We start from the raw sequence: 25,936 nt of genomic DNA on the forward strand, positions 1-25,936 counted from the left end.
GTTGATTTCTTGATGGTGAGGATCACATACGTCTATAGCACTCAGATATAGGTATATATTCATGGGTCTTAAGATTCACTGATTGAAGGTTCACCTATTACTGCAACATAAAAGAATCCATGCAGAGAAGGAGGCCAATTTGCTACATTACTGAGGATTGTCCAGGCTGTTTCCCTTATCAGTATATTCCACACTTCAGTCTTTTTGACCTGTCATATAAAAACATGAAATTTCTCTCTACATTAAGGACTAGGAGAGGCTGCAGCACAGCTTATACAATGACATAGTTTGGAATGGACCCCTTCAGTTGCCTTCCAAAAATCCCTCATGTGCTGAATCTCATATTTTGCAACTAAGAAAAATGCAATGGGATTATCTTGGCAATTTTGTTTGAGAGGCTCAAATTCAAACTTCACTACAGCTTTTTTCCTAAAAGATGTTATCAAGTTGCTGAACATCAAAATTTAGTTTAAAAGCCTTAGAGAAGTGCCATTCTCAAGAGGATGCATTAAACCCTGTTTGGGAGCATAATCACCTTCTAATTTAGTTTCCATATAAACTTGAGTTTTCCTGGACTGCATCTATTTATAGCACATCTGTGTAAAACTCTATTTTTTCCTTCTTCCAGCAGCTGAATGAGGGTCACTAAGGTTACCGTACACCAGGACAACCAAAGAGATGGGCTTGCACGAGCCCAGTGCATGCAAGAAAAAAGACACAGCTCTTTCCCTTGAAGAATGCTCAGTGTGGCCAGGGAGATGAAAGAAACAGAAAACAACACTGCAGCACAGCCCAGGGTAAGGGCCAAGGAAGCGCAACCACGTCAAGAAATGCTAGGAGATTTATTCAGGGGGAGCAAAAAATGACTCTGGGTGCTTGGAAAGGACTAACAGCCACATGAAGGCCAGGATGGCAGGCAGTAGTGAGGAGGGTGCTTGGCACGCACCTGTTTTAAGGATGTGGGCAAAGACCAGAGGATTGGCAGTGAGAGATGTGGAGAGACACAGTGGTTGGAGCCACACAGTGGAGAGCTCGGGATGGCAGGTTAAGGGGTTCAGATTTTATTCACCAGGCGGGCGTGATAGGACCAGAGGCACTTTTGGAAACAGATATTTCTGGCGTCAGCATTTCAGAGTTGGCACATCTTCAAAACCTCCTTTGGCAGTGGCTGCATGGGGTGAACCAGTCATGTAATTGAACGTGGGCTAGCCTTCGGGAGGATCTGTTTCAGTGTAATGTTGCCTGGACAGCCAGCGGGGGTTGGGGTGGGAAGGGGGGGGCAGGACAGGGGCCCTGTCAGGCTGGCCTCTGCACCGCCTGGCTGCCTCTGCTTCATCCTGGGAGCAGACCTGCGTTCCTGAGAGAAGGCTCTGAGCCAGCTGTCCTGAGCCGGCTTACTTCACGGGTCCCATTACGTGTCTGCATCCCGGGTGATGCTATCGCCTACCACTGCTCCTGGGAGGGTGATGTCCCTCCACCTGGTGGGTTCAGATGCTCAACCCGGCATTTCACAGTCGGCCACTGGCCCCTCGGCACTTCCTTTGTGACTAATACAGTATAGAGGACTGCTGTATACACGACTAATCGTGGGCAGGGCCTGGCAGTTTGCCAGAATATGGGAAGCTGTTATTTTAGCATGAATTTTATGCAAAGATTTGGGGGTAAGTTAGGGGAAAAGTGCTGTCACAGATAAATAACTAAGGACCTGCTACAGATTGAATGTTTGTGTCCCCTCCAAATTCGTATGCTGAAACCTAACCCCGAATGTGATGGTATTTGGAGGTGGGGTCTTTAGCAGATGATTAGGTCATGAGGGTGAAGCCCCCATGAATGGGGTTAGGGCCCTTATAAAAGAGTCATCAGGAAGCTCCCTCTTCCCTGCTGCCATGCAAGGACACACTGAGAAGTCAGCCATTTGTGAACTAGGAAGTGGGCTCTCACCAGACACCAAAGCTGCCAGCACCTTGATCTTGGACCTCCCGCCTCCAGAACTGTGAGAGAGAAATGTCTGAGGTTTATAAGCCATCCAGTCTATGGGATTCTTTTACAGCATCTGCATGGACTAAGACAGTACCGTTTCACTGAAAATCAAAACCAGAAATATTGCAGAGGAGAAAGCTCACAGGAATTTTTAAAATAAAATATAAAACTTCAAAAAAAAAAAAAATCCACCTGGGCAGCATCAAGCTTCACCCTCAGATCCCTGAGTTCACTCTCAGAGGTTGGGGAGATTTTTAGTTGAAAACCTTGATAGGCCCAGGCTTACAGAAACGAGACTCGTTAATTTGGACACTTACTGTCACATTTTCCTTCCATTGAGTGTCTAAAAATGACAAGTCCCTCCCCTCCCCTGGGAGAGGCTTATTATCCGTGGCTCAGCTTGGACTTTTCTCTGAAGAACAGGCGACCGTGGAGGTTTTTTAAAGGCTGCCAATAATGATGCATCTCTATTACTGGAACTTCTTCCCTGTAGCTGAGTTACACCTAGGAACCCCGTGGTTTATTTCACAATTTAAATAGGCAGGCGATGCTCCAGCAGGGATGGTCACAGACCAGTGCTCCCATTAAAACTGGAATAAGATACTGCTGCCAATCGAGCTGAAACTTTAAACCGTTCACCAAGCTCCTTCCTGGGCAAGATGATGTGACAGACCCCAGCCTCCTCTTCCCTTAGACGAGCTGAAAAGAGATAATTTCCTACGTGAGGAGAAGAGGTCCATCTGCTTCCTACTCCACTCTTGCAGAGAGGCCTGTCAGAGCTTCACATAAGAGGAGGACACACAGGCCAGTACACCTGAGATGATTACACTAAATGGGCAGCCTGCCCACCAGAAGCAGAACATTTTAACAAATAGGCATTTATAATATTTATAACAAGCCCATGTTCTCTTTGGAAAGGAGAGGCCCAGAGAACATTTTTCACCGGGGATAACCTGCAGGCATTTGTGGATGGAAATCGGTTTCCAGAACTCACAAGGTACAGCTTCTAGACAGGAGAAATGTTTTCACGTTATAAAGCACACAGCTTCACAACCAGGCCCCAACACCACGCTTCACTGCTCTTAAGCACATGGTCCGATAAGCTGTGTTGCAAACCACCGGTGAAATGAAAAGCCTGATCACGGTGCACAAAGAGAAATGAAGGGCAGGGTCCTGATGGAAAAATAAAAGCTCAGCTGACTTAGCTGTAGAAACACGCAGCTGGCATCCAAGTCAGAGTTCACCAGAAATACCCCAAATTCACTTGGCCAGTTTCAAAGCCATTCATCGCTGCATCGACCCAACTGTTTGCAGGGCTGTTGGCAACTAGCAGAACTGATCAGCCTTGGGCTGCGCCTGCATCATTTTATAAGGGGGAAAAAAAGAAACAGCTAGTATTCCTTGAGTTCATGTTACAGGCTAGGGGATTGCTAGTACAATGTTCGTAATTTTGTCCACATCTTAAAAATGGAGACACAGAAGGGAGGTTGGCAGTTTGCCCAAAGCCAGCAACAGGTGTAGGATGGGCACCCGATTTTCTAACTCTGGAGGCTGTGGTCACTTGTAAGATCTTTGGCCACCTCTTTGGAATTATGCTCAAAAGGCCAGAATGGGATGTAGCAGGTCAGATTCCTTGGGTGACAGACACCCCTCTGGGACAAAGCTTTGACGCTCTCGGGCGTCTCTTGGAGACCAGGAAAAGCTCGTGGTGACTCAGCCACTGGTTCGGGGGCAACAGGGAACTATTTAAGTGGGAGGATTATTAGGGGTAAAAACTGCAGAGCTACATTATGGGTGAAAGTTACCAAGTTTGAGAGTCAAAGTCTGGCCATGCTGGCATCAATTTAAAAACATACTTTTTATACATTGAGAAAGTGAAACCAGCTTGTGTGTGTAAATTACTTAAGACAGAGATGGAGAGTCGGGGGAAGAAGCAGAAATGGCGTTTTCCTGCTGATGCTTGCTCCCAGAAACCCACGCGTGCACCTGGAGGAGTGAACTGGGGACAGGAGGCCTGGCAGATGAGTGGCAAGTGGGAAGCTATGAGGGTAGGCTCACAACAGCTCCTCGTGGTCCCGTCTCTGCCCCCAGCCCTGCTGGCCTCAGGAGCTGAGCAGCTGATAGAGTGCGATCCCGAGGACTAAACCTCTTCCGACCAAACTGCCTGAATCTGCTCTCCCTCGGCTCCAGCATCCTCAGGCCACTTGACAACCGCTATGCTGGACCTCACTGCCTCCCAGTTTGTGGCAAAGGTCAGGCCCCAGGGCTGGCACTTGGGTCAGCGTTTCTGGTGAGAGCCCACGCAGTTCTCCAGGAGGTCCAACCCCACCTGCCCCTAAAATACCGACTTTGCAGAAGCAGGAACCAAGATCAACCAAGATGCTGTGGGTAATGCAAGAAGCTCCCTCTGCTGTCTCCGCCTCTGGATCTCTCTGTATCCCGGCCACGTAGAAGAAAAAGGCCACCCATGCTGCCAGTGTGAGGGCTCTGACCACTCAGGGAGAGGTGACAGCAGCTCAAGTTTCAAGTCTAACGTCCCAGGGAGGGACCTCCCTGGTGGTCCAGTGGGGAAGACTCTGCACTCCCAATGCAGGGGTTTGATCCCTGGTCGGGGAACTAGGTCTCGCACGTGTGACGCAATTAAGAGTCTGCATGCTGCGACTAAGACCCGGCACAGCCAAAATAAATAAATAAATAAACAAACAAATACATATTAAAGAAAACCTCCTGAGAACACCATGATGGGCCAACCTGGGTCAGCGGCCACCCGACTGCAGCCGTGGCTGGGTTGGGGGTGGGGCTGTCTCCACTGCCGCCGTTCACAGAGAGAAGGAAATTCCTAGAAACCCTGTGAGCAAAGAACTCAACAGGTGTCTGTGACCAGGACAGCATTAAAAGTGGCCCGGCGAGGAAGCTACCTGGGTTACCCATCCCCAAGGATGTTAACACCCTCGTGGGGAAAATATTAAACTTGGTTTCATGCAAAATGTAAATTCGCTTCATGCCAGCTCCTCACTGACTCTAAATGCTCCCACCGCTAAAGAAGACCTGAAAGACGACCAAAAATAATGACTTTCCTGATAACTCCAAGGGAAAGAGAAAAAGAAAAAAACATCCGATTAATACAGAGCGGATATGCTGTGCAGAATAATCTGGATTGAGCTGCCTGCTAACTGGGGTTCTGTAGTTGAGCTCTGGCACCTGTGGTTTTTCCTTTCAAACACACATGGGGCTCAAGTTCCAAGTAACACGGAGACAGGCCTGCTCCCAGACTCCTATGGGGAGGGAATTACATCCCTGAAGTCAGCAAACTTTCCTGTAAAGGGCCAGAGAGTGGATATGTTAGGCTTTGCAGGACAGACAGTTGCAGTAACTCATCTCTATGGCTGAGGCATGTGAGCAGCCGATATGTAAACAAATGGGCGTGGCTGTGTTTGAAGAAAGATTCCTGAAAACTGCCAGCAGCACAGACTCGGCCCCTGGGCTGTAGTCTGCAAACCCCTGACCTAGCAGATTACAGCCACAATTTCCCTGCACCTCAAACGCAGTTGGGGATACTACGGTGGGGCTCCCCTACCTGGGAGGCAAGCTGCTCCTCCCCAGAGCATCTTCCTGAAGATGTCACGACAGGACGTGCCTCTCCCTCTGCATCCCAGGAGGGAGGCCCGAGGAGTCAGTCCAAACACACACATACACGCACACACGAGCGCACACACACACACGCACACTTTCACCAGCTGTGTTCCTCCCCCGTCCCCATACAATTTTCTATTTTCAGCAGATTGTCAAGTGAACAAGCTGGTACACGACCCAAGCCTCACTTAGGTCCACAATGCTGTTTAAATAGCACCACGTTCCCCTGAGAAACATGCTGGAACAGCTTTTTCCCCAGCAGGAAAATACACCTCTGACTTGAGTGTTTTTTCGTTTTTTTGTTTTAAATTTTTTTATGTTTTGGCTGCACCACTCGGCTTGTGGGATCTTAGTTCCCCAAACCAGGGATTGAACCCAGGTCCCCAGTAGAGGAAACATGGAGTCCTAACCACTGGACCGCCAGGGAATCCCTTTGGGTGTTGTTTTTAAACGCTGTCTCCTTGTGGGTCATAGAAATAAAAGGGCCAGTCCTTAGCTGATACCAGCACTGATTTCTCAAGACCAAAGTAATTGCCGACATGGGAAAACTTCAGAAAAGGAAAGTCACCGACTGTTGCCCAAGAAGTACAATGATGCTTAAAATATGTTTGCGGGGCAGGGGGTGGTATGGGTAGAGAAGAAAGGAAGCCATTAGCTGCTAAAGGAACCACTGTCCAAACCCCAAATGAAGGATGGGAAATAAAATAAGATCACAGGGTCAAATAAAGTCACTTCTGTTTTCCAGTGATTTGGGGAGGGGAGAGAAAATAAGTTTACATGGGGTTTCAGACATGAAAGGAAACTTCATCTCCTTCCTCCGTCATCTCACCTACCACACCCAACCCGGGGGCTGCACCACACCCCAAGTCCAGGACAAAAACCAAAACAGATGCCAAGGAAGAGGTTCAGGTACATCTCAAGGCATTGTAAGTTAATCCAATGCTATTTAATAACAGCTTTATTGAGATGTAATCTATATACTATAAAACCCACCCATCTAAAGTGTACAATGCAATGCATTTTAGTGTATTCACAGAACTGCACAACTGTCACCATCATTTTAGAACATTTTCATCACCCTAAAGAAACCCCTTCCCCATTAGCAACCCCTCCCCATTTCCTCCCGCCATCACCACCCTCAGCGCTGAGCAAGCACTAATCTCCCTACAGATCTGCCTATGCTGGACAACACACATAGATGGGGTCCTGCAATACACAGCCCTGTGCCTGGCTTCCCTGTAGCACGTGTCGGTAGCGTGTATTCTTTTCAATGGCTGAATAACATTCCATTGCACGCCACACCGCACAGTGTCTGTCTGTTTATCAGCTGATGGACATTTGGGTTCTTTCCACTTTTTTGCTCTTATGATTTACATGCAAGTTTTTGTGTGGGCATACATCTTCATTTCTCTGAAGTCTGACTTGATTTCAGATGTACGAGAGAAGCTGACTTAGGATCTGAGGGAGGGGCACTGTTTGAGGTCTGTTTAGGTAAGTTTTCGACAACGGACTCGCAGATCTCTGGTGAGAAGCAGAAGCTGCTCGTGGCTCTCCATCCCCAACACAGCTGCTCGGAGCGGGGCATGCCTGCAGGAGGAAGTCCACGGGGGCCTCGACTTTCGAGTTCACTCTGCACATTACTGATTGCAACTCCCAAAGCCTTTTATGTCAAGCATCCTGATATAAACTGACAAACCACTATTTCCACCAAGGGTTGTTTTTTCCGAGGGTGGTTTTGACAGTTCTGTCATGCCTGCCTACTCAGCAGAGCTAGTCTGCACAAATATCTGAATATGTTGTTGCCTTTACCCTTCTTAGCTCAACAGCGAGAGGACCAAATGCAACAACGGAACTGCGGGCGCAGGCAGCAGCGTCGGGACCTACGTGTTCACGGGGTGGAAGGCAGTCCGTCCAAGTGGGAAAAACAAACGTCACCTGTAGGAAATGCTGGAAGTAGCTCTCTGGAGAGCACCTAAAAAGCAAGGTGACGTGATGAGTGAAGCAGTGAAACCTTTTAAAGTACGGACTGAGCATTAACATTTCGAGAAATAACCCCAGCATGGTCAATTTTCAACTGGGACAGTATTGTGATAGGGGGCGGGGAGTAGAGAGAATTTGACTTGGATTTTTGTTTCCTATTTCAAAATAGGATATTTTCAAAAAATATTAAGAGAGAACTCCTATCTTTTAGAGCTACTCACCAAAATATTTACAGATGAAATGACATTTCCTTCCACATCTTCCTGGAGGAAGAACTGGTAGGAATATAGAGGAAGCAATATTGACCATAAATTAATCATGACTGAAGCTGGGCGGTGGGTAGATGGGAGTTTATTATGCTTAGTTTGAAACTTCCCATGATAAAATTAAAATACAGCTACGTATTCCCGAGACCTAAACACAGAGAGAAACTCCCAGGGTCTCAGCACCGTTTGGTGACAGTGTGCTGTCACCTTTATCAAAAGTAGTGGAAACTCCTTCTGATTATTTTAATTCATCAAATAGTTAATGCACTGACATGGCTGGAAATGGAAGAGAATAAAGAGCCAGACAGCAAGGCGTCTCCCAGTCACTGGATCCCTCTTGGGTCTCTCCTGCCACAGCTTCCCTCCCTCTGCCCGGAGGCAAACGCTCTTATTAGTTTCTTGTGCATCTTTCCAAAATTACACTTAACTCTCCCCCTCCACCTCCCCTTGCTGTCCTGACTCAATACGCTTTGGAGCTCTTTCCCAAGAACTTAGAAAGCATCCTTATCTCTCATTAAACTGCTACATAATGTTCCCTCCTGAGTATAGAGTCTGCTGGCTCCCTATTGGTGGACATTTGGGGTTGTTTCCAGTCTCCTGCTCTACAAACAGCGCTGCAAAGAAGCACCTTGTACAAATAGCATTTTATATGTTTCCAGGTTCGCCGCAGGGTAAATTTACACAGCACTGGGACTCCTGAGTCAAAGAGGACCTGCCTGTCCTTACAATACCTGCTGTTAAACTGCCCTTCGTAAAGGTTAGACTTTCATTTATTTTTACTTACTTTCCCACCGACAATATGTGAATTTCAAAATAAAACCTGCACAAAGTTCCAGGCACCTCTTGCCTCCTTCCCTTTAGCAGTAAGTCTTTCCGCCAACGTGAACGCTTCTTTTTCTACTAAATGTCATTTCCAGTGAGATGGACCAAGTCAGACGTGAAGAATTTACTTCAGAGAAGTACTCACAATTGTCCACGCTTACTGTTTAATCTATGTTTTAAGTCCTTACATAAAAAAATAAGCTCACATTTCCTGAGCAGCCCCTAAGAGCCAGCCGGTGCTTCAGACCCTTTCCATGGATCCACATACTTAGACCTTGCACAGTTCTGAGGTTAATTCTAACACCAGTCTCAGTTCAAATGAGGAGAGAAGCCTGGACTGAGCGACTGTCCCCGATCACATGGCTTGGGAGTGACAGCTGATGTCGGGGGTCCCCACCTCTTCCTCCACCACTCTGAACGTTAGAAAAACACGTTCAGATCCCAGGCCACGTCCCGATACCCAGGTCTCTCATAGTAACACCCCATATCCTGATGTTCCGTTTTCAAACACTGGCTTGCCCTGCATTTTTAGTAATAAATTATACATAAAAGCATTTTCTTATCAGAAGAAAATGTCTACCATATTGGCAAACAGACTTTCAAATCTGGGCTCACAACCAGTCAGATGAGCATGGAGCTCTGAAATATTTATAAATGGAAAATGTTTGACATTAAAAAAAAAACCCCACAGCTGTCCATATAGTCTATGACTTAAGGGAAAAAAAAAAGAATTGAACTTAGCACTGAGGAGGCCTCTTGCCACGTAAGCAACTAGTTTCTAAAAACTGAACCGAAAAATTCAGCTTTCGACTCAAGTCATTCAACCCTCCTTCCCACATCATCTTCACACATCATCCCCCTCAAATACATTTTGAGTCTCAATTAAAATTGCTGCTGTCCAGGAAAACACAAGCCAAAACCAGCAAAGCAGGCACTTTTCTATTCAGCTTTTGTTTCATATTCAGGAAGCATCGAGCTCACAAACGACTCGACGCCTCCGTAAGGCCCGACACATTTAGACACAACCCTTCTCACAGTGAAGGTCACGTTCTTTTCCTGCCTGCTGTCAACCAGCTTCTAAGCTGCTCTGAAAAGCTGCCCATCTGTCAGGGCTCGAGACCCACCCTGTAAACACTGGGCATCTGGAAGGGGCCGAGTTAATCTCAGGGGAATTTTTTTGAAAGGCAATGTCCAAAATCTCATCCAATCTGCTCCACCAGGGGATGGACCCTTGCACATAAAAAAGGTGGAATGAGAGAAAAAATATAGAGTACAATTCCAGATTGTAGTGATTTCCTTTTGGAACTTCCCAGAGGATGACTAGTTGTTTCACAGAATGTCAAGAGTTTCTCAAAAAAGAGCTAATTATTAAAAAAAAAAGGGAAGAGAGAGGCATTGGGTTTTATTCAAAGGAATAAAGTATAGGTTGTCAACTCCAGATAATTTAGGAATTAGTGTCTAACACCACAAGCCACCAAAAAATATGCCCCTGTCCCCTAAGTCACAGTTTTCAAAGTATGTTCTGAGACAGTCTATGAAAACAGGGCTAATGGTCAAATTAGTCTAGGAAAGGCTGCACTCAGTCATCTCTTGGAAATGTAGCACATGAAAGCCTCACGGTAATAAAATCAACCTTGCCTAGCCCAGCCTTTTCCAAACCTACTTGGCATGGAACCCCTTTCACTTCAACGGTAACACCCCAGGGATGCCACTGTGGGGAGTCTTCCTGGTACCAGTGGTACCCCTACTCTTGCACTTCCTTCATCCTGCCTTGTATCTGGTCCGTGTGCACATCCCTTCTTCCCTGAACTGCGAAGCTGTGAAAACAGGGAGCAGTGGCTTAGCGACGTTTGTGTCCCCCACAGCACTTACTTTACCTACCGAACAGATGCCTAAAGGCCCACTGCAGCGCTCAAGAGTCAGCAAGTAGGAACAGAGACTTGGGGACAGACGTGATGGGAAGTTTCGGCACTTACTCAACTGTTAAGCTCCCTTCACTAGAACACACAATTCAAGATCTGTGCAAGAGGCTGTCAATGTCTCCATCAGTGATGCCTCGATCAGACCCGCAAGACACATCTAGAAAATGCTCCCTCCTTTCCGATAATGGAAAGAAAGAAAACAGACATATTAAGAAAAATTCCTGTCTTCTTCTTCTTATCCACGCTCTCCCTGAGCGGGACCTGCCTTCAAGTCAGGGTCTTTCCTACATGGTCTGTCTACAGGCTCAGAGGTACCTTTCAAAGCCTGTGCCCAGAGATGATGACAAAGGATTACTAGCAGATAACCCTGGCAGTGAGATTATCAGGTTCCCAGGAGGAAACACACACACAATTGCAGTGTTGCACCCGGCAGTGTGATTGCTCCCTTGTGTTGCAGGAAAATATCCCTAGAAGAAAGCCATGAACCTGTGTCTTCCTTCAGCACCCCTCACAGCCAGGGACAAGGCTCCCTATTAAGATGTAACCTACTGAATGGGAGATTTCCTAAGCACCCCAGGCAGTGGAGCTGTGGCTCAGGTGTACTTTGTTTTTTTGTTTTTTAATTTTCATTTATTGGCTGCGTTGGGTCTTCGTTGCTGCGAGCACGCTTTCTCTAGTTGTGGAGAGCGGGGGCTCCTCTTCATTGCGGTGCACAGCCTTCTTATTGTGGTAGCTTCTCTTGTTGCGGAGCACGGGCTCTAAGTGTGTGGGCTTCAGTAGTTGTGGCGCATGGGCTCAGTAGTTGTGGCTCGTGGGCTTAGTTGCTCTGTGGCATGTGGGATCTTCCCGGACCAGGGCTCAAACCCATGTCCCCTGCCTTGACAGGCGTTTTCTTAACCACTGTGCCACCAGGGAAGCCCTCAAGTGTACCTTTTATTAGAGCAAAAACATAGCTGGACTGTATATCCAAGCTGCTGTCTCACAGTGCCAGAAAAAAATCCCTCTGCTCTACCACCCACGATGGAATTCTGATGGGGCCTCCCTCCAACCTTCCCCTGTAGATGGGTACCCGTGTGGCTTCTTTTTTTTTTTTTTTTTTTTTTGCGGCCGAGCCACTCGGCATGCAGAATCTTAGTGTCCCGATCAGGGATCGAACCTGTGCCCCCTTCAGTGGAAGCACAGAGTCCTAACCACTAGACTGCCAGGGAATTCCCCCCATTGTGGCTTCTTTAAAGCCACACAGTAGCTTTCAGATATTTAAGTTACTGAGAAAAAACCCCACAACATTTAAAACGTCATCCATACCTCCAGTGCACCTTCCCCCACATGTAACTTCCATGGTAAACACTAGGGTGGGTGAATTTCCTACTCTGCTTTTGCTTAGTCCTATTTTGTAATGTTTTCATGTGCTTCCTCTTTTCTAAAGACTGAGCCAGGAAAATAAAGACTGGATGTGAGAATCCCAAATGATCCCTCAGGACACGGGCCAACTCAGCATGATCAAGGGTGACTGCACACAGTCCTCAGATGCAGCAAACCCTCCCGTCACCAACGCAGAGAGGCCCACGGTGTGCGGGCGCTGCCGTACCAAGCTCCCGGCCCCTGACCGGACATGGGACATCCCAAAGCCCAGAGAATACAGGCAAGGCCAGGGCAGGGTCTGAGCATCCACTCTGGACTTCCTGATGGATCAAAGGCTGGGCTAGAACCACTGAATCACCAAAAACACGGCTGGGCTCTCGGTGGGCTGGACTTTGAGCCAAAATGAGATACCAAGATGCCCTAAGTTTGGAACACTTTGTGGGCACATGAGTTCAGCATGGGGGCAAAAGAAGAAACTGGTTCTCAGCTCAGGCGCACATGAGCCCTTCCCAGTTTAAACTCAAGTCAGCTGGTCTTGCCGTGGCACTGGGGCAGTGGGGGGAGGCCCAGGAGAGGCAGTGCACGGCTCACAGCAGGGCGTCAAAGATGTCTGTCTAGAGATCGGCGACTCGGGTCACATGACCGAGACACAGCACTCCCCTGACACCCCGCTCTCTCTGTTTCCATCTGTGAATCCTCCCGGCTCCCTGAGGCCACACCCCACAGGCAGTGGCTGTCCCCAGGTGGGTGCCATCCACCTCTGGTCGCTGCGGACCACACATCTGCCAAGACAGCTTGCCGGCCACAGCACCTGGAGGAGGGAGTGTCTCTAACTGCTGGGGCTGCCGTGACCCCAAACTGTGCAACAGCTCTGAACCTTAAACTCCGAGGGGTATGACTTCACTATTTTCATGAAAAGGTGAGGAACTTCACGGGTGGTTCAGTGGTTAAGACTCCGCGCTCCCAGTGCAGGGGGCCTGGGTTTGATCATTGGTAGGGGATTAGATCCCACATGCATGCCCACAACTAAGAGATCACATGCCATAACGAAGGAGTCTGCGTGCCACAACTCAGACCTGGCGCAAACAAATAAATTATTTTTTTGGAAAAAAAGGTGACACCATGGGATCCAGCAGATAATATATGAAAATTTACTAAGCTCCAATGTTCCTATCAATCCATATTCAAATCTAATAGCAGGTTTTAGAAAACAATCTGAAAAAGAATATATACTATATATATGTATGTATATAAAAAACTGAATCACTTTGCTGTACACTTGAAACTAACATAACCCTGTAAATTAACTATATGTCAATAAAAAAAATCTAATAGCAGGTTACATTTATTTTGAGCATTTACTATGTGCCTGGCAGTGTTCTAATGGACTTACACATGTTCTCATTTAATCTTCACCAGGATTCTGGGGCAGGTACCCTGATGAGCTTCCTGCTGTAGAAGGGGAAACCGACGCACAGAGAGGTTAAGTAACACCGAGGTCATCAACAAAGACAGAGCCCAATCTCCTTGTGTCCTCCATCAGTGTCCTTCCCACTGTCCCACCCAACACTCTGTGGCCCTGGAGAAGGACCTGGATGGAGGAGGTGCCCAGGTGTGTGCTAAGGGGTGTTCCTGCAAATTATCTGTTTTCTTCTGAGCACATATATACACCGAGATGGGGAGGAAACATTATACATTTGTTTCTCCCCATATAGAAAACTCAACAGATTACTCTGCAGCTTGGTTTTTTCTTTACATCACTAAGGTCCCTAACAGTCTGTAGACACGACTTCTGTGTTGTCTGATACTGCTGAGAACAGGACCTGTTAGCCTGAAGGCATCCTCCTACCCAGACCAAATTAGAGACAAGCAGTGGGTGGAGTCTGAGGGAGCTGTGGCTCCTCTTCTACTTTTCTGAAAAGGAAGCTTATGTTTCTTCCATCCTGAAGTAGTAACATTAGGAATAATAACAGTAATAATGCTAATATTAATAACAGTACTACTACTATAAAAGAAGAAAAAACGGCTTCTTGCTCTCTATCTCCCTTTTTTCTCTTTTCTTCCTGAACTGAGCTCCTAACAGAAATGGCCTTAACTTGCACCTCGGTTCCATCTTAAAGCAGTATCTTCTTGTCTTCTAAGAGCTTACACTGCCAAATTCATTTGCTGCTTTGTTTTCCTGTGCGCATTCCCTGAACAGAGTCCTCCAGGGTCTTCTCCTTTTGTCCTCTGTCCTACACTGGTGGTTCCCAAAGCGTGGTTCCCAGCCCAGCAGCGGCATCACCTGGAAGCTCCACTCGAAGCTCCCCGGGCATCTTGAAGAATGTCTGCATGCAGTCAGACTAAGTGTAGGTATATGCTATGCCTCAGCAATCTTATTCCTGGGAATATGTCCCCATATTCTCACATAGATCCCTAGGTGACACATACAAGAATGATTATCACAGCATCCAGGGTTGGAAGCAACTCGGCCAGGCATCGCTGGGAGACTGGATAGGTAAAAGGTGATGGACGCACACCCTGGTTGACTAATTGCATCAACGGCCCCAATTAACCTATTACCATACTCTTTGAAATGTGCCTTTTCTGCTCCTTCCTTCAAGAGGTAGAGTCTATTTCCCCACACTTTGAATATGGGTTGAACTTGTGACTTGTTTTAGCCAACAGAATATGATGGAAATGAATGTGTGTAAGTTCCAAGTCTAGGCCTTGTACATTTCCCCTCTCTTGGACTCCTGCCCTGCCACCACGTGACCAAGCTCGGGCTAGTCTGACGGAGGATGACCACAATGTACCAAAGGCCTCTTAAGTTATCCAGCCTCCAGCAGACCACAGATGAATGAGTGCTACCAGCTGAGATGAGCAGAGCCAGACATGGGTCAGCCAAACCACTCAATTCATACTCGTGAAAACTGAGCGGCTCTTGGTTCAAGTCACTAAGTTTGAGGTGCTTTGTTGCTAAGCATAACTAACCGATACACATTCCAAGGAGTACTATGCAGCAATCAGAAGCACCAGAACCGATGGACGTGTAGAAAAATGAATTGATTTTAACAGCATAGAGCTAATTGTAAAGAAACTGAGTGAGATGATTTATGCAAAAACAATTGTGTTAAGATACCCACACAAGTCAATAAAACACATTTTATGAAAAAAAAATGTGGACTTCCCTGGTGGTGCAGTGGTTAAGGATCTGTCTGCCAATGCAGGGGACATGGGTTTGATCCCTGGCCTGGGAAGATCACACATGCCACAGAGCAACTAAGCCCATGTGCCACAACTACTGAGCCTGAGCTCTAGAGCCTGTGAGCCACAACTACTGAGCCCATGTGCTGCAACTACTGAAGCCTGTGCACCTAGACCCTGTGCTCCACAATAAGACAAGCCACCGCACTGAGAAGCCCACACACTGCAACGAAGAGTAGCCCCCGCTTTCTGCAACTAGAGAAACCTATGCGCAGCAACAAAGACCCAACACAGCCACACACACACACACACACACACACACAAAACACCAAAAAAAAAAAAAAAAAAAAACCCACGCAAAATCAAAGATTTACAATTAAACCCTAAGTATGGTTGCCATGGTGTAGAGGGAAAGGAGGCTAATGGGGAAACAATAAGAGGGCTCACAGAGGTCAGTGCTAATGTATAAACAGAAGAGTGACTTTATAATTCTCCACACTGACTGACTCATCCTGTAAACTCCAGCTCAGCAGAAACTCCTATTCGCAGTGTGTTGCACCAGCTCCTTTCCAACAGCTAAGGTGACTTGTAAAATAAGAATGTGCATTTATCAGAGTTTGGTGATTGTCTACTGGTCTGTTTTCCTAATGAGATGATCAGTTTTTGTTTTTTTTTTTTTTTGGCTGCATTGTGTCTTCGCTGCTGCACACGGGCTTTCTCTAGTTGTGGTGAGTGGGGGCTACTCTTCATTGTGGTGCATGGGTTTCTCAGCGCAGTGGCTTTTCTTGTTGAGGAACACAGGCTCTAGGCCCACAAGCTTCAGTAGTTGCAGCACGTGGGCTCAATAGTTGTGGCTCACAGGCTCTAGAGAGCAGGCTCAGTAGTTGTGGTGCACAGGCTTAGCTGCTCTGTGGCATGTGGGATCTTCCCGGACCCAGGGATCAAACCCGTGTCCCCAGAATTGGCAGGCGGATTCTTAATCACTGCACCACCAGCAAACTCCCAGATGATCAGCTTTGAGTGCAGTGTCTTAATATTCTTGGAACATCTGGTGCCTCATATAATGCAAACATTTGTTGATAGCAGAACTCTTTTATCTTGTAAAAAGGAGTTTTTGCACTTTGGTACTACTGATGTTTTGTTTTGTTTTGTTTTGTTTTATTATTTTTGGCTGCATTGGGTCTTAGCTGCGGCAAGCGGGATCTTTTGTTGCGGCACGTGTGGGCTCTTTGTTGCGGGCTCTCCAGTTGTGGCCCACAGGTTAGAGGGCACGTGGGCTCTGCAATTTGCAGCACTCGGCCTCTCCTGTTGAGGTGCATGAGCTCAGTAGCTGTCGCATGTGGACTTAGTTGCCCCGCAGCATGTAGGATCTCAGTTCCCTGACCAGGGACAGAACCCACATTCCCTGCATTGGAAGGCAGAGTCCTTAGCACTGGACCACCCGGGGAGTCCCAACGACTGACATCTTAGACCTGATATGTCTTTGTTGTTGGCAGTACGTGTGTGTGCTGGCGGACGGCGTCCTGTTTACTATAGGATGTTTTAGCAGCACCCCTGCCTCTACTTAGTAGATGCTAATAGCATCAATCAAAATTGTCTCCAGATATTGCCATACGTTCCTTATGGGTCAAAACCACTCCCTGGTTGAGGACCACAGCCACAAAGGACTGGGCTATATGATGCTACGATTCTGAGGTGGCACTTTACAGACAATGAATACGTTTGAAACAAGTAACACATGAGATGGCTACACCACACCACGCTCTACGGAACACTTCTCCAGGAGGATTCAGATAGTTAACATTTTTCCTTCCTAGATGGTTCTCATCCAACAGCCCAAAACTAGCGTCTTCACTCACTACCCTAAGCGGAAAGAGGAAATATTCAATACACAATCCACCTGAGTTTTCAATCCATGCAGAAATATTTCTAAGTTTGTAGTCAAACCTTTTACTTTATTTTTAATTGAAGTATAGTTGATTTACAGTATCATGTTAGTTTCAGGTGTACAGCACACTGATTCAATTACGCATATTTTTTTTCAGGTTCTTTTCCCTTATAGGTTCTTACGAAATATTGAGTGTAGTTCCCTGTGCTATACAGTAGGTCCTTGTTGGTTATCTATCTTACAGTCAAACCTTTTGTTTACAAAGTTGACATGTCCCTTTAAGTCAGCAGTAGATGCTGCTGCCTTTCCTCATGATGCTGCAGAGGCTGTTTATCCAGCTGGGGTTGCTCAAGCGGACGTCCCTGTTCTGTCCTATTAACCAAACACGAAAACCAACACATAACCACGCTCACAGAATTCTGCCTCATTTGTCTTGTGCGCGACACCAGGGCAAACACCAGGCATTTCAATAACCTCACCCAGACCTTCAGAAATCACTGCAGGCTACTGACTCCTGACAAATATTTGCCTTGAAGGTCTCTCTGGAGAGAGGGAGAGCAACTAAGCTTCTTTGTTCATATAGACTGAGTGTAACAATCTGGAAATGACAGAGTGCTCACGTCATTCATTTCTTGCAATTATACAAATAAAGGAGCAACAGGGATGGTTCTACAGAGGTCTGCCTGGATGCCCTCCCTTTTACTTCTTTTTTCCCTTACAGTCTCCAAAAACAAAGCAAACAGGGCCAAGAAGAACATCAGTGGGTGAAAATCTAGTGGGGAAAAGTACATTCACATGGTCTCAAAATAGGCCCCCACAGACCTATAAAAAGAGGGCCCTGCTTTACAAGATCTGGCAGATGCCCTTGTAACCCAGAGACCACACTTGGCAACTCTACTGTGGCAACAAGCTGTGATCACACCTCCTGCTGTGACCTGATCAGAAACATACACCACCCCCTCCCTTGTATTCTTGCCCAGACTCTTTAACCTGAACCTCATCAATGAGGAAACACTCCAGAAGAAAATAGCCTAGACTGCTAAAATGTCAGTGTCCCAAGACAAGAAAAGACTGAGTATGTTCCTAGCTTAGAGGTGACTAAAGAGACATGACCATCAAATGCAATTTGTGATCCTGATTGGATCCTTGAACAGAAGGTGGAGGGAAAGGACATTATTGGGACATATTGGGATGTTAAAGAACATTTTGGGAATGTGAATATGGGCTGCATTAATTATATAGTACTGAGCTGATGTGTTAACTTCCTTCAGTGTGATAAACGAATTGCAATTATATAAAAGAGTATCTTTGTTCTTGGGAGATACACCGGAGTATTTAGGGAGTGCCATATCTGCAACTTTAGGATGACTGAACAATAAATAAAATAAAATACACACGGAGATACAGCACGTGTGGCAAAATGCTAAATGGGAAATTTAAATGAAGGAGTTTACAAAATGTTACGCGGGTCTGAATTGTTCTTTCAGTTTTCCTACAGATTTGAAATTTTTCAAAATTACAGTTGGGAGCAAAAAGAAAGCTAGGTATACATCTGTTGCTATCAATATGTAACCAAGCCAGAATGCTTCAGAAATATACCACATGGGGGGAAAATGTAATGAGCACCAAATATTATTTTCTGCCTCAAATCTGAAGATAAGTGACCAGAGTTACTTTAAGTGTTTGGAAACATAAGATTAAGATTAAAGGGACTTTCCTGGTGGTCCAGTGGTAAAGAATCTGCCTCCCAGTGCAGGGGACGTGGGTTCGATCCCTGGTCAGGGAATAGCATCCCAGATGTCTCGGGGCAACTAAGACCACGCGCCACAACTACTGAGCTTGTGCACCTCAACTAGAGAGTCTGCGTGCCACAAACTACAGAGCCCAAGCGTCCTGGAGCCCACACGCCACAACTAGAGAGAGAAAACCTGCATGCCACAGCTAGACAGAAGCCTGAGTGCCTCAAACGAAGAGCCAGCACCCCACAACGAAAAAGATCCCACATGCCCCAAGAAAGAGCCCATGTGCCTGCAACTAAGACCCGACGCAACCAAAATACGAGGATGAGTCAAAAATTATCCGCACTCCGGTTATATTAAAACTTCTGTTGGCCACACTATCTTATCAGAGCTTTCCGATCAAGGCTACTGTCTCCCCAGTCACTGCTGTGCAGGTGTGAACGTGCTACATCAGTTCATTTGTAACTGCGATGTAAGCAAAAATGGATGCCCCACATGTGATCTGCATGAAAGAAGAGCAGCGTGCAGTGATTCATTTTTTGTGGTCTGAGGGTGTACCTGGTGCCGTTATTTATCGAAGACACTGTACTCAGTATGGAGAAAGTGTTTTGTCGCAAAGAAGCGTGTATGAATGGATAGAGAAGTTCAAGGGAGGTTGCACAAGTGTCAGCCATCAAGAAGGAGCCGGATTCACTTCTGATGAAGAAGCGAAGACAGTGGTGCATTTGTGGCTCGCAGCTCAGCCTAGGACATTTTTAATGAAGGAATACGAAAGCTTGTTGACAGATGGACAAAGTGTATTGCAAAGTAAGGAGATTATGTTGAAAAATGATGTATTCGTCTTTTCCAAAAGTTAATTAAAATAAATTCTACAGCCAGAGTGTGGATAATTTTGACTCACCCTCACAAGTAAATAAATTAAATGAAAAGTAAATTTTTTAAAAAAGATTTTTAAAAAATCATCCCTGAATCTAATCATGTTTTGACTGTCACCACATTAAGAATGAGCTGAGATCAGAAGTTGTGATGCATCAGAGTTCCCAAAAATCCTAGAAATTTCTCATGGACACAATAATGGGCTTCGAGATTTAGGCATGCATTAAGTAAATCCCAAGCAAAGATTCAAGTAATCTTTGAACATATTAATAACAACTGTTCTCATGAGAATATAGAGAAATTTTGCCAGGGAAGGCCTCCACTTCCCAGCAAACACTGACTCTCGGCAACTTAGAAGACGATGACAAAGATTTTCTTTAAAAAAAAACAAACCTTACTTATTTTCAACCTAAATTTATTTACTTTGCATTCGGGGACTTGTACAGTTTGGACATTCAGTTGAGAGTTCATGTAATGATGACCAAGAACAATTTGCTGAGAAAAGGAGAAAGCTGCCAGTTGGGCGTGTGATTATTTATAAGGGTTGGGGGTTAGAGAGAGAAAATTAATTTTTTTTTCCATTCTTTTGGCTGTGCCACGTACAGCATTTGGAATCTTGGTTCCCTGACCAGGGATCGAACCTGTGCCCCCTGCAGTGGAAGTGAGGAGTCTTAACCACTGGACCGCCAGGGAAGTCCCTACTTTAATAGTTTAATAGGGCCACTTGAGTATTAAGACCAGGTCCTTCTTCAAAGATGATAAGTTTCTATACCAAATTCCCTGGTTGCTTTGTTCAAACTTAGCGAGTCAATCTCTTTCTGTCTGGGGTTCAAAAGACCCTGAAGTTAAAGGCAAAACTTGGTATATGAGTGTATGCACTTATGAGGAAAGGAACCTTAGATTTCTCTGGTTCTCAACAGACCCCTGACCTCCCCAAAAGATTAAGGGCCAACCCTTCTGAGATCTGCTATAATCTCTTATCTGGGCTTGAAATACCCAGGGAGCTTCAAGTACCCACAAGTGTACTTTTTAATTCAAAAGGGCCTCTGTTTCCATCTCTCTCCCCAAGGTTCTGGTTTGTCCGAATGCCAATCTGCCTTTTGAAGCTTTGTTTCATCTTTTCCTCCCTTAGCCCAGGAAATCTTTGGTCTCAGAGAAGTGGCCCTAAGGTATAGGGAACAGAGAGATCCTGTTAAAGGCACTTGGCACCATAAACTGAACAGTAAACAAAGGCAAACAATTCCATTTTGTACTTTTCCACCACTATTTGTTCCAAGTAGAGAATTAACTTGAGAGTGGTTATTTTTATTTTTATATGTTAGTTTATTACATATGATTATTTTATCCCTTTTTATAAGAAGTCTAAACTGGAAGTCTAGATTCTGAACATAGACTAGGCTATTCTTTTTTTTATAACTGCTTTTTTAAATTGAAGTATAGTTAATTTACAATGTTGTGTTAGTTTCAAGTGTGCAGCAAAGAGATTCAGTTTGTTTTTTTTATATTTATTTATTTATTTATTTATTTATATTGGCTACATTGGGTCTTCGTTGCTTCGCGCAGGCTTTCTGTAGTTGTGGGGGGGGGGCTACTCTTCATTGCAGTGCGCAGGCTTCTCATTGCAGTGGCTTCTCTTGTTGCGGAGCATGGGCTCTAGGTGTGCAGGCTTCGGTAGTTGTGGCATGTGGGCTCAGTAGTTGTGGCTCGTGGGCTCTAGAGCACAGGCTCAGTAGTTGTGGCACACGGGCTTAGTTGCTCCATGGCATGTGGGATCTTCCTGGACCAGGACTTGAACCCATATCCCCTGCACTGGCAGGCAGATTTTTAACAACTGTGCCACCAGGGAAGCCCCAATTCAGTTTTACATATACGTATATATATACACATATATATATATATATATATTCTTTTTCATACTCTTTTCCATTATAGATTACTATAAGATATTGAGTACAAAAAGTTCTTAAAGAAAAAAAAAAGATACTGAGTACAGTTCCCTATGCTATACAGTAGGTCCTTGTTGTTTACAGAGTTTGTTATTCTTATTTAGGAAAAAAAAATTAGAAATTAGTGACCACTCTTAATTCCACCAAAGGAATGAGTCTATTTTTGTTACAAAACTTTCAGCACCAGAAGGAATATTAATGACTACAGAGTCCCAGCTTTTCATTTTACATACGTAAAAACAAAAGTCCCCTGATTTACCCAATGTCACATAGCTAGCTGGCCATGAACTCAAAATTCGGAACCTCTCAAGCCAGTCCAATATTCTCTGGAATACCACCCGGCTTCTCCACATTAAGGCCTTCTGAAAAAATATTTTTCTTCTTCTTTGTTTTAATACTATTAATAATAAGGACCTCTGGCTGGAACCACAAAAGTATTCTTGGAAAATTGTGTGAGCTGTCAGGAATCTCCAGTGCCAGGTCACCACTGTGCCCGGAAAAGCAATGCTACAGCTCCCCTGAGCCCAACTGGGCACACGCGGACCCCCCACCAAAGCCGTGTCTCCCCTTTGCCTCTCTTCACCCACCTCCGCTCTCCCTTGACCATTTGCTGCACTCAACTGGCAGGTTGGAAGATAAGGTGTAAATCTTTTACTCTTATATTGAATGATTTATTGAATTGCCCTGTTCTTAGTTTTAAAAGCAAATGAACAGAAATTTCTACATTGTTATTTAAAATGTTCCATGTTGCTTTCTATCCACACAGCTGTGGAAGTATACTTTTTAGAAAGTTGAACGTTTGACTCTCATATAGAGAGCACATACCAAAGATTTAACTCACTGAGGAAGGAATGGGTAGATGACAAAGCTGGCTCAAAGGAGGGCACCTAACTGGAGGAAAAAAAAACTGTGGAAAAAATGAATGCTGGACTAGAGTAGAAACTTCGATGTAAAACTAGCTGGGGAATTCCCTGACAGTCCAGTGGTTAGGACTCCACACTTTCACTGTCGAGGCCCCAGGTTCAATCCCTGGTCAGGGAACTAAGATCCCAAAAGCTGCCCTACAGGGCATAAAGCTTCAGCCTTTATAGGTCTTTTCTACCTGGGAGAAACCATTCACATCTTAACTGGATGAAAATCATTTGCAACTTATTAATATCAGCCTGCTTTCATAGGGCCTGGGAGTAAAACATGACTTTTATATTCTTAAGTGGTTGAAAAAAATCAAAAGAAAATATTTTATGACACATGAAAATTACATGAATTTCAAATGTCAGTGCCCATAAATAAAGTTTTATCGGAACACAGTTGAATTGCATTTGTTTACACATTGTTTACAGCTGCATTCACAATACAACAAGTTCAGTAGTTACCACAGAGACCAAACAGCCTGCAAAACCTAAAATATTTACTATGTGGCACTTTACAGAAAAAAATTGCTGACTTCTCCCCTAGAATATTATCTTCCCTAGATGATCTTTAGGAGGCTTGTTAGACAATGTTCTAGAAGGATACTGAAAGGGCACCTGGTAATCTCTTTTTGCATTATTCTTAAGTTTTGGATAAATTTTTCTTAAAAATTCCTTTCCACCAGTTTTTGGTGTTTCTCCCCTTGAGTCAATGACTTACAGAAGAAAAACCTGTCTCTCGTGTAGGAACAACCAAGCTACATGGAACCTGGCATTCCTATGGTAAAACCTACGTACTCCAATATATTTACAAAATACAGGGCCACCTAAGCCAGTATTTTCACTGATCTAAGCCAATGCTCTCTTTTGAACTCTCCAAAAAGTAGGGGTAGGAGGAAGAAACTTATTTGGAAATGGTGCCCTGACATTCCCTGACCTCACACTGTACATCTAGGACCTCAGACTGTTCCCCATGGAAATACACCATGACTCTTTCAGGACTGAACCCAATCAAGACGGGTTTAAACTAGCCATGTAGTGAGGGGCTGGCTGATAGGGGAGAGCAAATGAGATAGAAAATCAAGATCGTTTTCATTTTACAAGCACACGCTGGAGAGAAGGAAAACTCCCAGTTAGGGTTTCCCTGGAAACAGACCAAGAATTCTGAAAAAAATTTTTAAGAGAAGGAAAGATTTCAAAAAGCGCCAAGTCACATGTCTATTGCATGCCTCATACTTTAGATCTTCCAATACTCACAGTTTTTAGTTAGGAGATGATTGAGAGCATGTGGGGACTATGAACAAGGGACACTGCCAATGACCATGACACGTGCTTGGGAGCACATGCCAGGCCTCTTCACCCCGCGGTTCCTCGGCATCTCTGATTTTGACACTGCTCCTCTCGCCCAGGGCTCCCTCATAAACAAACGCTTCAAGTCCTTAAATTAGTACCCAAACTATTCCCCTCAATTCTTCCCACACACAGATCTCCTCTTCTTATTTTAAACTGCTAAAGCCCCCTGAGCTGAAGAATGTTATTTTCCTTAACTCCCACAAGCTGGTAATTAAATGTTCCTCCAGATAAGGCTGGTGAACAATAGAAGAAATTGTTATCTTTCACCACCACAGTTTTACACAAGGCGCTATGATGACACTCCTGGGATTTCAGGCAGACAAAGCAGCCTGGAGCACCTGGCCGGCAGCACACAGGGCCGAGACCACCTACGGGGCTGTGTGGGTGAGGCTACCATTTATTCCACAAAGGGAGTCTGAGTCACAAATGTTACTTCATAGAAGAGAATGGCCTGGTTAAAAAGTTCAGGTTCAGACTGTGTCCATTCAAGGCCAGGATACGGTGTGATCCCTCTTTAAAAGAAGAGGGCAAATTTCCCTAAAATCATCTTCTTATACTAACACACAATTGGGGGATGTATTCTTTGTCTGGTGGCTAGAACACAAATCTTTCAGAAAAACAACCATCTCTGGAGCGCAAACACATGGGGAATAAGCTGAAAACCTCACAACCTGCTTATTACCATGCCAATGTGCATGTTAGGTGGGCTGCTCTGCTGCCCTCTGCTGGCGGGGCCAAGGATCAACAACACACAAAGAACCCACGCACACCAGTGCACACACACGCCCCTCCTGTCCCCCTGCGGCTGCACGAGGCGCTGCTCTTCCCAAGGAAAACCTGGGTGAGCAAGGCAGGGGTCGTGACCCAGGGAACCTCAAAGCCGGCAGGAACATCTGAAGCAACACAGCCCATCACGCAACCCTCAGGGCGCCATTCTCTTGGAATGAGGTCGAGAGAGCCCTCGGAGGCAAGCAACTCCGCAGCCCCAGCTGGTCATTTAATAAACGCTCTAGAAGAGCAAGGCATCTCTCCAGGGTCGTCGGGCCAGTAACGGGGCCAGAAGCAGGACAGATGGACTGTCTCAAGCGAGTGGCGAAGGGAAGCCAGATTCCTACAAAGGAAAACGGGTTCCAACTGGGCTGGGTAGAATAAAGGCGCACGAGAACAGGCACCCACGGCACAGGGCGATAGCATCTGGAAGCCTCAAAGGACGGGGAGGATGTTGAAAGCGAGAAGGAATATTCCTGGTGGAGGAGTGGCAAGGGCGAAGGCCTGGAAACGGACGAATGCAGGACACTTGCCGTTTGGGGGAAAGCAGACGAGGCTGAGTTTCACTGAGAGCCTTGTTCAAGGTGAAGGTATTCAAATAGATGTTGGGGGTTCCCTTGCGGTCCAGCGGCTGAGACTCTGAGCTTCCACTGGAGGGGACAAGGGTTCAATCGTTCGACCCTGGTCGGGGAACTAAGATCCCACATGCCAGGCAGCACGGCCAAAAAGAAAAAAAGAGATGCAATGCCGGCCGATGAGGAAACACAAGGCATTGCTCACTCACAGATCCAGCAAGAATTGAAGGTTTCACAACACTGATGGTGAGGCAGTGGGGAAACAGGCCTCTTGAGCACTGCTGACGGGACTGCCTAAAGGCACAGCCCTCATGGCATGGAAACTGGCAACAGCCACCAAAACGAGAGGTGTCTGCCCTTGACCCAGCAGCCCCACTTCTGGGGACCTATGCCACCGATACCCCTGCACAGGGGCGCGTCCTCACGCGCTGAGCACAGTGGACCAGCAGCAGCCTGGGAGCCAGGGCCAAGGAGAGGGGGCTCACTGACTCCGTCACAGCGCGGCCACCAAGGATGCGGGCAGCTGCCCAGCACAGCGTGGCCACCAAGGACGCGGGCAGCTGCCCAGCACAGCGCGGCCACCAAGGACGCGGGCAGCTGCCCAGCACAGCGCGGCCACCAAGGACGCGGGCAGCTGCCCAGCACAGCGCGGCCACCAAGGACGCGGGCAGCTGCCCAGCACAGCGCGGCCACCAAGGACGCGGGCAGCTGCCCAGCACAGCGCGGCCACCA

At 46.1% G+C, this 25,936-nt stretch overlaps 1 protein-coding gene and 1 non-coding gene across 2 annotated transcripts in view; one reads left to right on the plus strand and one right to left on the minus strand.

The window, feature by feature from the left end:
- CMTM8 (CKLF like MARVEL transmembrane domain containing 8) overlaps nt 1-25,936 on the minus strand; it is a 106,164-nt gene that overhangs the window by 29,338 nt on the left and 50,890 nt on the right. The gene's annotated exons all lie outside the window — the stretch shown is intronic.
- On the plus strand, nt 22,569-22,641 carry TRNAE-UUC (transfer RNA glutamic acid (anticodon UUC)). The gene has a single exon. It is a non-coding gene; the product is annotated as a tRNA-Glu (tRNA).

Source organism: Hippopotamus amphibius, chromosome 13 (assembly GCF_030028045.1).
Source record: "Hippopotamus amphibius kiboko isolate mHipAmp2 chromosome 13, mHipAmp2.hap2, whole genome shotgun sequence".
NCBI lineage: Eukaryota > Metazoa > Chordata > Mammalia > Artiodactyla > Hippopotamidae > Hippopotamus > Hippopotamus amphibius.